The sequence below is a fragment of the Mustela nivalis genome (genome assembly GCF_964662115.1).
Source record: "Mustela nivalis genome assembly, chromosome: 15".
In the NCBI taxonomy this organism is placed as follows: domain Eukaryota; kingdom Metazoa; phylum Chordata; class Mammalia; order Carnivora; family Mustelidae; genus Mustela; species Mustela nivalis.
The window spans coordinates 26,672,110-26,686,047 of record NC_139034.1 but is presented as its reverse complement, the minus strand read 5'-3'; the positions used below and the strand labels follow the sequence as shown (position 1 = coordinate 26,686,047).

At 39.4% G+C, this 13,938-nt stretch overlaps 1 protein-coding gene across 1 annotated transcript in view; it reads left to right on the top strand.

Moving 5' to 3' along the window:
• LOC309849183 (phosphatidylinositol 3,4,5-trisphosphate 3-phosphatase TPTE2-like) overlaps window positions 1-13,938 on the top strand; it is a 134,352-nt gene that overhangs the window by 63,440 nt on the left and 56,974 nt on the right. The gene's annotated exons all lie outside the window — the stretch shown is intronic.

Sequence of the window (13,938 nt, the reverse complement as noted above, 5' to 3'; positions counted from 1 at the left end):
CAACCGACCAGTTTATTGTTTACTTTTAGTTTATAACAACCCCTTCCAACTTCCCCCTTTTCTCTATAAAAGAGTATTTCTCTCCTTTGTGGTTTTGCCATAGCTTGCTTGTCCTGGATTGCAATTCTCTGCTCTTCCCAAATGAATCCATTTTTGCTGGTAAAATAACTGGTAATTTTATATTTTTTCTTTTAAAATATTTTAAAATTTAAGTTTATTTTTACTTAGTGATCAAAAATGGGATCCAGAGAAGACCCCCAACAGCTCTGAGGCTGGTGAGCAAACAAACAGGTGCCAGTACCCACAGAGTCAATTCCTGAATAAACTCATTTTTGCTGGTAAAATAACTGGCAGTTTTATTATTTTTATTTTTTAAAATATTTTTACATTTGAATTCAATTTAATTAACATATACTGTATTATTAGTTTCAGAGGTAGAGTTCAGTGATTCATCAGTTGCGTATAACATCAAGTGCTCATTCCATCAAGGGCCCTCCTTCATGACCATCACCCACTTACCCCATCGCCCCGCACCAACCCTCCAGTAACCCTGAGTTTGTTTCCTAGAGTTGTGAGTTTCTTATGGTTTGTCACGCCCTCTGTTTTCATCTGATTTTTCCTTCCCTTCCCCTATGTTCATCTGTTTTGTTTCTTAAATTCCACATATGAGTGAACTCCTATATTTGCCTTTCTCTGACTTATTTTGCCTAGCATAATACCCTCCAGTTCCATCCACGTCATTGCAATAGCAATATTTCATTCTTTTTGATGGCTGAATATTATTCCATTGTATATATACACCACATCTTCATTATCCATTCATCTGTTGATAGATATGTGGACCCTTTCCATAGTTTATCTATTGTGGACATTGCTGCTATAATCATTGGGGTGCATGTGCTTCTTTGAATCACTGTATTTGCATCTTTTGGTTAGATACCTAATAGTGCAATTATTGGGTCGTAGGGTAGTTGTATTTTTAACTTTTGGGGGAACATCCATACTCTTTTCCAGAGTGGCTGCACCAGTTTCCATTCCCACCACCAGCATAAGAGGGTTTCCCTTTCTCCACATCTTTGCTAACATCTGTTGTTTCCTGAGTTGTTAATTTTAGCCATTGTGACTGGTGTGAGGTGGTATCTCATTTTGGTTTTGATTTGTATTTCCCTGATGGCAGTTCTATTTTTAAGGTTAACATTACTTGGTGATCAGAAATGGATTCAGAGAAAAGCCCCAACAGCTCTGAGGCTGGTGAGCAAAGAGGTGCTGGTACCCACAGAGCCAATTGTGCTTACTGCTTTCTTGCCCACCCTGGGGTTTGAGGGTAAGTTTTCTCCTGGATTTTGAGCTTTACACTTTGTGTTCAAGCTCTTCAGACTTTATTCAGGATCTGTTTCAAGGTCTTGTGTTTTGTATTTGTGTTTTTTTATTTGAAAGTACTCATTTGGCCTTTGGTCCAACTCTTTTTCAGAACCAGACTCTCCCTGTTGGAACTGTGTATTTGAACTGTGTTGGCCTTTGGTCTGACCCCCTTTGGGGACTGGACCATTCCATGAGGAACTGTGCCTGTTGGAATTACACAAGCCTTTAGTCTGACTCCTGTTTGGGATCAGATTGCTCCTACTGAACTGTGCTATCCTTTGGTCTGACTCCTTTTCAGAACCACATTTTACTACTGGAACTTTGCTGGCTTTTGGCCAGATTCCTTCTAGAACCATGCTGCTCCTACTGACACTGCTGTTTAAGAGTTTATCTCTTTGCTCTAAAGAAAAACCTCTAAGAAATGGGATGCCGGTCATCAAAACGCTCTGAGGGCTGCCTCCTCTTTTCCTCCTTCACCACTATGGGCACTCTGTTGGTTTTATATTTTCAAACTATGGTCCCTTCACATGTAATTTATCACTAAGTGTACTGACCTGACCAAAAATAATTTATAACTTAAGTGGCCTTATAAGAAATTTTAATATCCCCAAATTTGTTTTACTCAAAATTAAGTTAGAAAGTTATGGCTCCAAAACAAACAAACAAACAAAAAACTGAATGAGATACCTCCTTTAAATGGTACCTTGAGGCTTTCAGATGTTTTCAGGATTCTGTTTTGCCTCTTTGTGAAATACTATTTCTTTATTTTTCAAAAAATTTCATTATATTCACTTAGCCAACATATAGTACATCATAAGTTTTTGTTGTAGTGTTCAATGATTCATTACTTGTGTATAATATCTCTAAATTAATTGAGGCAAACAAGCAATTGAAAGGGGTCAAAATGGCTTCTGAGGCCTCACCCCATTCCCTGGGCCACCCAACCCTTGGTTGCAGACAGTAGAAGTCACCTTGTGCTCAGGCCCCAACTCTGGTATCACTTTCCTCTATTCTCTCTATAGAACTTGCATTTTCCTCCTAATCTATCCCCATTCCTCCTCTCCTGAAACTATCAAAACCTGCCTCTTTAAAGTTAAGTCTAGTGAGTACCTAAATAAACCTCAGGTTTCCCATATTCCCTTGACTAAGTCCAAAATGAGACCCATAATTAAAGTTTCTTGAAGTGACTGGTACATGCATGCAGCAGACCATCTTGATGACAGCACATGCCAGGGGCGATTCTATTTTGCAGAACTGCTTGTCTCATTTGGAAACTCTCCAGTGAGGAGGGTGACTGCCTTATGGGTGGAATTAAAGGTGGTAGTCATGTGTTTGGCTAAAGCTTATACCTGCATTCTACGTCAGTGGTCAGCCACAGAAGGGGAGAGAATGGACAGGGGTTGGAACCACCAAGATGTTCTGTTGGTTCTATGTCAGGCCCTGACCACCTCCCAGTTGGTAGGCTTCTCCTATAAGTGGGTGAGTATGTGGCCTGGCAGGTAGGGGCACCCCAGATTCAGCACTTAGTCTAGTTATAGGGTAAGTAGGGCCTGCCATGAGTACCACATGCCCAAAGCCATCCCCACAGAGAGGGGAAGGCACCAACAGGAATGGATGCTTGTTTCCATAGTCAGGTACCAGCAATGATGAGTAAAGTGTAACTGCATTGTTGTGTGGGGATCCATCCTACATTATGACCTGTAGCATCTGTGGTCCTGTTGTGCCTCTCTATGCAAATGGGGCTATTCCCATGATTTGAACCAATGTTGCATTTAATCACCCCAAAAAACCCATTTAATCATCCCATTTAATCATCCCAAAAGCCATCCCATACCTATTCTATATGTAGAATCTTATTTAACTGTTCCCATATCAAGGGGGAAATTTTGCTCTTTGTGTCTTCCTGGGCAGGGAGCCTGGATACCTAGTGAATATGGGTCCATCCAAGTAGGGGAAAGAAAGTGTTATACCACGTATAAAAGCATTCCCAAGTGCTTTGGAGGGCAGCTTGAATTTGTCAAAGGAGGCCCATGGTCGCTGATAGGGGGAGTTCACTACACACCCAGTAGTTGGTCTTTTTCTATAAGAAGTTGTGGTCAGGGTCCATTAGGTAAATGGGTTTCCTGTGCAGAATCTAAGGGCAAAAAGTAAGATGCTGAGTAGGCACCAGAAAAGGCTAGTGACAACTGACCTATAGAATCAGGAGGGGTGGGTGTTCCTGGATAACCCCACCCCTGGCCTCAGTCTAGCTCCAAACTGACTGTACCAAATTGTTAGCTCCTTTTCTGCTACATGGCAGGACAAACTTGGAAAGGATAGTGGGGTTATAATAATTCTCTGTAGGGCCATTATGATAGTATCCCTTTTCATGAGAGGCCTATTGGGATGCATGTGCTTCTTTGTTTTCAGTGGAATGGGGTGAAGAAATGGGGGGGGGTGGTTGGGTCTTATTCTATCCCTATCCTACAGGACTGAAAACCCAAAACACTGTACACTTGTTTGTCATTTCCAGCGCTACATAGTTACATGTTCTGCTATAGATAGATCTTGTGGCAAGGGCAGTAAAAGGTTATCTTGTGTCCCTACATGCAGCAAAGAGCATCTTCCTGCATGCTGTCTACTTGTATTCTAAGGGTGACATCAGGGGTCCTTGAGCAAGTAGAGTATAGGCACTATTGGAATGTATATATTTATTTAATGTCTGTATAACTGTTGACAGGTGGTGTTTCCAAAAGGCCAACTGAGCTGTACTGGGATTACATGGTAGATGAAGATGCCAATGGACATCTTGAGCTTTGGCCCCCTTTGCACTTTATGTCCTGTGAAATGGGAGCCTTGGTTGCTGTCAGTATCAGTGGGCACCCTGTATGTAACACACAGCTGTTCCAGGCCACAGATGGTGGCCTTCTGTGTGGCATACTTGGTGGGGTTGGCTTGCAGGAGTCCTGAATAAGTGTCATGCATGTCAAAGCATAATGTCAGCCATCAGAGAGTGGCAGGGGACCAGTCAATCTGCTATCTCTGAATGGAGTGCTCTGTTTTCTTCCCCACTACCTGTCTGTGTCTCTTGACAAAGGTCATGGTTGTTCCTGGGCACAGGTTGGGCTTTGTCGGTAGATGGTTACAGTGTCTTGGTAATGCAGTGGTAAGTCCCAGTTCTTAACAACTGCCCACAAGGTCTGTTGTCCTCAATTTCCCATGTTGTATAGCTAGGTGGCATTGTCTTCTTTTGGCAAGTCTTCTAGGAGGCAGATGTGGCCCAACTCATCGTTCTGTTGATTACCAGGTGGGGTGTGTGCAGTGTGTGCATCTACATGGTAAACAGTAGTGTTCATACCTTGTATGCACTGGAGTTCCACATGTTGATTCCCCAGCATGGGTGCCCTGTCACCATCTAGTCCTGTGCCTTCCATTGAAGAAATCATATGGTTGGTCCCTTATAGATTTCCCAGATTCTGTGCATAGAACAATGGAATTGGGCTCATGAAGCGCTTATGTTGTTTGCAGTTCAGCCCATTGACTTCTATGTCTGGCACCAGAGTCCATTAGATAGTTTCAGTTGAGGGTTGGATGGCAGTAGCTGTCCAGGTGCAGAGGTCACACCTTGCTGACCCTTGCTGACTCTACAGGCATGATCAGTGATTGGTAACTGTAAAGAATGGCAACTGTGGTGGCTTTGCAACCTCAGTTAATGGCTTTCCTTCAGAGGTGACATGAGTCAACAGGCCAAGAATGGAGTGTGGCTCCACACTAAGAGGGCTATTTGTCAAGGTACTGTGTTGTTGCAAGTAGACATGCCATTTAGCTGCAGTCTGGATTTGGGCAATATCTGACTTGGGCTCTTGGAATGTATCCTTTAGCCATGCTGCTATAGGATGCTGAGGGCAAATGGTCACTGGGATCCTGTTAGTCATGTCTTCTACTTGCCTTAAGGCATGGTAATTAGCCCACAGTTGTTCTAAAATGCATTATCATGCTTCAGTTCCTTTCCATAACAGTGACCAGAAGCCTTACAGTATGTATTTGTGCCCTTGCCATTGCCATAAATTCCATCAAAACCCTTCTGGGTAACTGACTCCATCCAGTCAAGTGGCTGCCCCTGTACATGAACGCTTAAGTCTTGGATCTGTGTGACAGCCACCTTGGCTTCTTCAAATGCTTCTCTTTCCTTTGAAGACCAATCCCAATGGGCTTCTGTTCTTACAAATCTATAAAGGTGCTGAAGCTCTTGAGCCATGCAAAGGATAAATGGATACCAAGAGCTTAAGGAACCTAGGAGAGTTTGCAGCTGTTATGGTGTGGTGAGATGTGGATATCCTTGTATCTTATCAATAACTGCTACAGGAACAACTTCTTTTAAAAAAATTCTAGTATAATTAACGTGCAGTGTTTAATAGTTTCAGGTGTACAATACAGTGATTCAGCAATTTTATACATTACTCAGAGCTTATTATGTTAAATGTACTCTTTAATCCTCTTCACCTATTTTACCTATGCCCACCTACTTCTCCTATGGTAACTGTCAATTAGTTCTCTATATCTAAGAGTCTGATTTTTGTCTTTTTATTTCCTTATCTGTTTGTTTTGCTTCTTAACATCCACAAATGAATGATCTCATACAGTATTTGTCTTTCTCTGACTTATTTTACTCAACATTATATTCTCTAGATCTGTATATGTTGTTGCAAATGGCAAAATTTCATTTTTTATGTCTGAATAATATTCCATTGTATGTATATATACCACCTCTTCTTTAGCCATCCATTTATCAATGAACACTTGGGCTGCTTTCATAAATTGGCTACTGTGAATAATGCTTTAATGAACATAGATTGCATATATCATTGGAATTCATGTTTTTCAAATACCCAGTTGTGAAATTACTGGTTCATATGGTAATTCTATTTTTAATTTTTTGAAGAACTTCCATCTGTTTTCCACAGTGACTGTACCAGTTGGTATTTTCACCGATCGTGTTCAGGGTTCCTTTTTCTCCCCACCCTCGCTAACAACTGTCATTTCTTGTGTTGTTGATTTTAGCAATTCTGACAGATGTGAGAAGATATCCCATTGTAGTTTTGATTTACATTTCCCTAATAATGTCTGATGTTGAGGATATTTTCCTGTGTCTGTAGGCCATCTGTAGGTCTTTTTTGGAGAAATGTCTGTTCATCTGCTCATTTTCAAATTGGATGTTTTTTTGGTTTTTAATGTTGAGTTGTATTTATTTTTACATATTTTGGATAATCCTTTAACAGATATGTCATTTGCAAATAATCTCTCCCAGTTAGCAGATTGTCTTTTTGTTTGTTTGCTTCCTTCATTTTGCAAAAGCTTTTTATTCTGTTATTGTCCCAATAATTTAATTTTGCTTTTGTTTCCCTTACCTTAGGAGATATATCCTGGAACATGTTGCTATGGTTGAGGGCAAAGAAATTACTGCCTATATTTTCTTCTATAGCTTTTATGGTTGAGGTCTCACATTTACGTCTTTAATCTACTGCAAGTTTATTTGTGTGTATGGTGTAAGAAAGTGACCCAGTTTCCCTCCTTTTCATGTAGCTGTCCAGTTTTCCCAACATCATTTGTTAAAGAGACAATCTTTTTCCCCATTGTATATTCTAGTCTCCTTTGCTGTAGATTAGTTGACCACAAAAGCCTGGGTTTATTTCTGGGCTCTCTAATATGTTCCTTTTGTCTATATCTCTGTTTTTGTGCCAGTACTATACTGTTGTGATTACTATAACTTTGTAGTATATCTTGAAATCTGGGATTGTAATATGTTCCACTTTGCTGTTCTTTGCAAGATTGCTTAAGTCATTTGAGTTCTCTTGTGGTTCCATACAACAGTTTAGGATGCTTTGTTCTAATTCTATGAAAAATGCTTTTGATATTTTGATAGGGATTGCATTAAATGTATAGATTGCTTTGGGTAGTATGTCTATTTTAATAATATTTGTTTTCCCAAACCACAAGCATGGAATATCTTTCCCTTTGTTTGTGTCATCTTCAACTACTTTAATCAATGTTTGAAAGTTTTCAGAGTATATTCTTCCTTCTCCTTGGTTAAGCTTATTCCTAGGTATTTTACTCCTTTTGGTGCAGTTGTAAATGGGATTGTTTTCTTAACTTTCCTGCTACTTTATTAGTGCTTAGACATGCAACAAATTTCTATATGTTAATTTGGTATTCTGGGACTTTAATGACTTCATTTATCAGTTCTAGGAGTTTTTGGTATAGTCTTTAAGGCTTTCTATATATAATATTGGATTACCTGCAAATAGAGACTAACTTTCTCCTTACCAATTTAGATGGCTTTTATTTCTTTTTCTTGTCTGATTGCTATGGCTAGGACTTTGAGCACTATGGTGAATAAAAGTGGTGAGAATAGACATCCTTTTCTTGTTCCTGACAGGGGAAATTCTCCCAGTCTTTCACCATTAAATATAGTATTAGTTGTGGGTTTGCATATATGGCCTTTATTATATGGAGGGATATTTCATCTAAACCTGTTTGTTGAGTTTTTATCATGAATGGATGCTATATTTGTCGAGTGTCTTTTCTGCATTGATTGAAATGATCATATATGTATCATCCTTTCCCTGGTTGATGTGTTGTATCACACTGATTGACTTGAAATATTGAATCACTCTTGCATCCTTGAAATAAAGCCTGCTTGGTTTTGATGGCAAGTTCTTTTTAATCTATTGTTGGATTTGGTCTGTTAGCATATTGAGGATTTTGGATCTATGGTCTTCAGTGATATTGGCCAGTAATTCTTTTTTGTAGTGTCTATCTGGTTTTGGTATCAGGGTAATGGTGGCCTCATAGAAGGAATTTGGAAGCTTTTCTTCCTCTTCTATTTTTGGAATAACTTGGGAAGAATAGTTATTAACTGTTCTTTAAATGTTTAATGGAATTCATCTGTGAATCCACCTGGTCCTGGTTCATTTATAAGGAGTATTTTCAATGACTTAATCAATTTCATGCTAGTAATTGGCCTGTTCAAATTTTCTATGTCTTCCTGATTCAGTTTTGGGAGGTTCTATTTCTAGGATTTATCCATTTCTTCTACGTTGTCCAATTTGTTCACATATCATTTTTCATGAGATTTTCTTATAATCATTTGTAATTTTGTGGAGTTGTATCTCCCCTCCTTTATTTCTGAATGTATTTATTTGTGTGTACTCACTGTCATGTCCTCTTTCACTCTCACTCTTGCTCTTTCTTTTTGAGTTTGGCTAAAGGCTCATCAATCTTCTTGATCCTTTCAAAGAACAAGCTCCTGGTTTCATTAATCTGTTCTATTGTTTTTAAGTCTCCATTTCACTTATTTCTACTCTAACCTTTATTGTTTCCTTCCTTCTGCTGGCTTTGGTTTTGTCCTTTTTCCAGCTCCTTTAGGCGTAAGGTTAGGTTGTTTATCTGAGGTATTTCTTGCTAATTGAGGTAGGCCTGTATTGATATAATCTTTTATCTTAGAACAGCTTTTGATGCATCCCAAAGATTTTGGACCATTGTGTTTCATTTTCATTTGTCTTCATGTATTTTTTAATTCCTCTTTGATTTCTTGGTTGACTCATTCATTGTTTAGTAGCAAGTTATTTAGTTTTAAATTTTAAAATTTGATTAAATTTTTTTAAATTTTTAATTTACTTTTTAAAAAATTTTTTCAATTTATTTATTTTCAGAAAAACAGTATTCATTGTTTTTTCACCACACCCAGTGCTCCATGCAATCCATGCCCTCTATAATACCCAACACCTGGTACCCTAACCTCCCACCCCCCCACCACTTCAAACCCCTCAGATTGTTTTTCAGAGTCCATAGTCTCTCATGATTCACCTCCCCTTCCAATTTACCCCAACTCCCTTCTCCTAACACCCCTTGTCCTCCATGATATTTGTTATGCTCCACAAATAAGTGAAACCATATGATAATTGACTCTCTCTGCTTGACTTATTTCACTCAGCATATTTTTTATTTATTTTCGGCATAATGGTATTCATTATTTTTTCACCACACCTAGTGCTCCATGCAATCCGTGCCCTCTATAATACCCACCACCTGGTACCCCAACCTCTCACCCACCCGCCAATTCAAAGCCCTCAGATTGTTTTTTAGAGTCCATAGTCTCTCGTGGTTCACCTCCCCTTCCAATTTCCCCCAACTCCCTTCTTCTCTCTAACTCCCCATGTCCTCCATGCTATTTGTTATGCTCCACAAATAAGTGAAACCATATGATAATTGACTCTCTCTGCTTGACTTATTTCACTCAGTATAATCTCTTCGAGTCCCATCCATGTTGCTACAAAAAGTTGGGTATTCATCCTTTCTGATGGAGGCATAATATTCCATAGTGTATATGGACAACATCTTCCTTATCCATTCGTCCATTGAAGGGCATCTTGGTTCTTTCCACAGTTTGGTGTCCATGGCCATTGCTGCTATAAACATTGGGGTTTAAAATTAAAAAATTAAAAGAAATTTTTTTCTTGTGATTGATTTCTGGTTTTGTACTATGTGGTTGGAAAAGATGCATGATATGATTTGAATCCTTTGAGATTTGATTTCTGGCCTAACATGTGATCTATTCTGGTGAATGTTCCAAAAATAATATGTATGCTGCTGTTCTAGGATGGAATGTTCTGAATCTATGTGTTAGGTCCCTCTAGTCCAATGTGTGATTTAAAACTACTGTTACCTTGTTAATTTTCTGTCTGGATGATCTATCCATTGATGTAAGTGGGATGTTAAAGTCCCCTACTATTATGTTATTACTCTCAATTTCTTACTTTATGTCTGTTAATAGTTGCTTTATGGATTTAGGTGCTCCTAGGTTGAGCACCTAATTGGTTATATTTGGATGCATACAATTATGCCTTCTTGTTGGTTTGTTCCCTTTATGTTTATGTCTCTGTCTCTTGTTACAGTCTTTGTTTAAAATCTGTTTTTCTGATCTAAGTATTGCTATCCTGGACTTTTGCTTCCATTTGCATAGTAAATGTTTTTCCATCCTCTCACTTTCAATCTACATGTCTTTAGATCTGAAATGAGTCTCTTGTAGGCACCATTTACAGATAGGTCTTGTGCTTATCCATTCAGTCACCCTGTGTCTTTTTATTAGAGCAGGTAGTCCATTTGCCTTCTAAGTAATTATAAATAGGCATGTACTTACTGCCATTTTGTTACTTGTTTTATTTTTTATTCTTTTTAGATTTTATTTATTTGAGAGAGAGAGAGAGAGGAAGTGAGAGAGAGCATGAGCAGTGCCAGGGGAGAGGGATAAGCAGACTCCCATCTGAGCAGAGAGCCAGATGTGGGGCTTGATCTCAGGACCCTGAGATCATGACCCGAGCAGAAGGCAGATGCTTAACTGACTGAAACACTCAGGTGCCCCTTTGTTACTTGCTTTGTAGTTATTTTTGTAGTTCTTCTCTTGCTTTCTTCAGTTGTGGCTTAATGGTTCATAAAGTGATATGCTTGGATTCCTTTCTCTTTATTTTTTTGCATAATTACAGGTTTTTGATTTGTGGTTATCATTAGGTTCATGTCTAACATCTTTTGCATATGGCAGTCTATATTAAATTGATGGTAGCTTAAATTTGAACCCTTTCTAAAAGCACTATATTTTTACACCTCCCACCACATGTTATGTATGTGATGTCAGACTTTATATCCTTTTATTTTATGAATCCCTTGACTGATTTTTATAGGTGCAATTGATTTTACTGCATTTTGCTTTACCTCTATACTGGCTTTATAACTAATTTACTACTTATTATGTTTGTAATTATATGTGAAATATTTTCCTTTCATGATTTTCTAATTCTTGATAATGGCCTTTTCTTTCCACAAAAAGAATTTCCTTTAATGTTTCTTGTAAGACTGCTATAGTAGCAATGAACTCCTTTCACTTTTTTTTTTTTGAGGAACTATTCATTTCTCCTTCTATCCTGAAAGAGAGCCTTGCTGAGTAGAGTGCTCTTAAGGGCAGGTTTTTTTTTTCTTCTCAGCACTTTGAATATATTATGCCACTTCTGGCCTCAGAGTTTCAGCTGAAAAATCAGCTGATAGACTTATGGGGTTTCCCTTTTATGTAACTGCTTTATTTTTCACTTGCTGCTTTAAGATAAAATCTCTTTACCACTACCTTCTACCTTTTTAATTGTTATGTATCTTGGTGTGGACCTCTATGTATTGACTTTATTGGGGGCTCTCTGTGTCTCCTGGATCTAGATGTCTGTTTCCATCCCCAAATTTGGGAAGTTTTCATCTGCAATTTCTTCAAATTTTGCCCCCTTTTCTTTCTGTTCTCCTTTTGGGATTTCTATAATGTGAATGTTAAGTTATTATGTTTGATGATTTTGCTGAGTTCCTATCCTCTTCATATTTTGATTCTTTTGTGTTGTTGTTTATCTTGATTGCTTTCTGTTACTCTATGTTCCATCTTGCTGATTGATTCTTCTGCCTCCTATGCTCTATTTATTCCCTCTAGCATATTTTTAATTTTGGTTATTGAGTTCTTTACCTCTGGTTGGTTCTTTCTTATATTTTATAGCTCTTTTTTGAAGGTCTCCCTGAGGTCCCCCACTCTTTTTTTAAGTCCAGAAATTATCTTTATGACCATTAATTTGAGTTTTTTTTCTTTTCAATCAAGCATATTGCTTATCTCTGTCTCATTTTAGCTCTTTTGCTCTTGTTTTTTCCTGTCCTTTCATTTAGGACACATTTTTCTGTTTCCTCACTTTAACTAACTTCCTGTGTTTGTTTCTATGTATTAGGAAAGTCAGTTATGTCTCCTGACTTTGAAAGTAGGAACCTTATGAAGAAGAGGTTCTGTGGTGCCTGTTTACCAGAAACAGGTGCTTCAGGGGTTTCTCCTATGTGGATTCCATGTACTCTACTGCTGTAGGTTAAGCCTCACTTTCCTTCAGTCCAGTTGGCTACAATGGCCTGTTGGCTACAATTTGCCTGTTGTAGGCTGGCTTAGGTCACTCTGCTGTCAAGGGACCAGTCTGGGACTGCCGTGGACTTGCAGTTGGGTGGTATCAGCAGTCAGACAAGATGCCTGCCCTTAACTCATTTGCTGGGGCTGCAGTCACACTGAACTCAGGGCACTCTCCCTGTGCTGCTGAGAGGCTTTGGTTGGTAGGTGAGACCTGAAGACTAACGAGATATCAGCCTCCAACCCATCTACCAGAACTACAGTGACCCAAAACTGTTGGTTTATCTCCCTGTGCTGCCCCCTGGCAAGTTCTTGTTGACAGATGGGTCTGGCAATCTAATCAGATGCCTGCCCTTATCTATCTGTTTGGGTGGCACATGCATTGATTGACAGGGCACCCTGCACTGCCAATTATAAGGTTCAGCTGTTGGGCCTACAGTAGAACTAGTGTGTGTAGTTATCTTCCCTTTACCTTCCATCCTTAGGGCAGGTGTCATTTTGAAGGCAGCCCCTCTAAGTTGGGCATGTTGGATGTGGCAGATCCACAGGAGAATACAAGGGTAGGGGACATGCTGTTGGCAGGGTAGCTGTAAAGTATTTTCACTGGTTCCTATAAGTGCCAGGCTATCTAGGCTAGGGAGGGGGCAAATGGTCCCACCAGCTCTTTTGTTCTTGGGGAAGTCTAAAGATCACTGCTCTCCAGCACATACTCTGAGATTAATAAATAAATCTCCTTCACTATACCCCAGATACTTTTCAAACTGCTGCTTCTATGCTTATCTCAGTGGGATTGCTTGTTTTTCTTGCTCCTTAAGGGCAGGGACTCAGTTTCCTATTGCCCTCTGGCTCTCTTAGAACTAAGCCCACTGATTTTTAAAGTACCCCAAATTAAGTCCTGCTGGTTGCACAAACTCACAAAGTTAAACCCTACTGGCTTTCAAAGCCAAATGTTATGGGGCTTGTATTCTCATTGCATGTCCCCCAAGTCTGGGGTAACTTCTCTGGATTCTCCTTCTCTCTCTTTTCCATGTTTGTGGGGTCCCTCTTATTTGCAGTTAGTCTTAGCAGAAGTTTTGTTTCCCACTGTATCTCCACCCCACCTCCACTTTTCAGTGTGGCCTCCTCTCTATGATGACCTGTGGAAGGTCTCTTCTGTCAGTCTTTAGGTCATTTTCTGGTTTAGTTACACTGACACGGCTACTATATTGGAATGTCCAAGGGAAACTTAGGATCCTCTTACTCCATCACCTTCCCAGAAAAAAATAGGGAAATTAAAGTCTCCCTTTCATGCCTTGTGATTCTGTCAGGCATGGGTTCTGTATTGTCACTTTGTCAAGTAAATTCTGAAATATTGTTACATTTCCTCACTACCCAGAGATCCACTCAGTGCGTGATCAGAAGGGTGTGTTTTAAAAAAATGGCAGCCTCAGGGCAATTACCCTCTTTTGACCAATCAGTTTTGTGTCCACATTAGCTTCAGTTTCCTAAGCCTGGGCAGAGGTGGTGACTGCAGTGGGGGGAGGGAGAATTTTCAGGCAGTGGGGAGCTCTTATATCTCAGGTTAGCCTAATAGCATTCATCAGTACTGAATTTTAGCAGGACCCAGTTCTATTCATCTGTTCACTCCA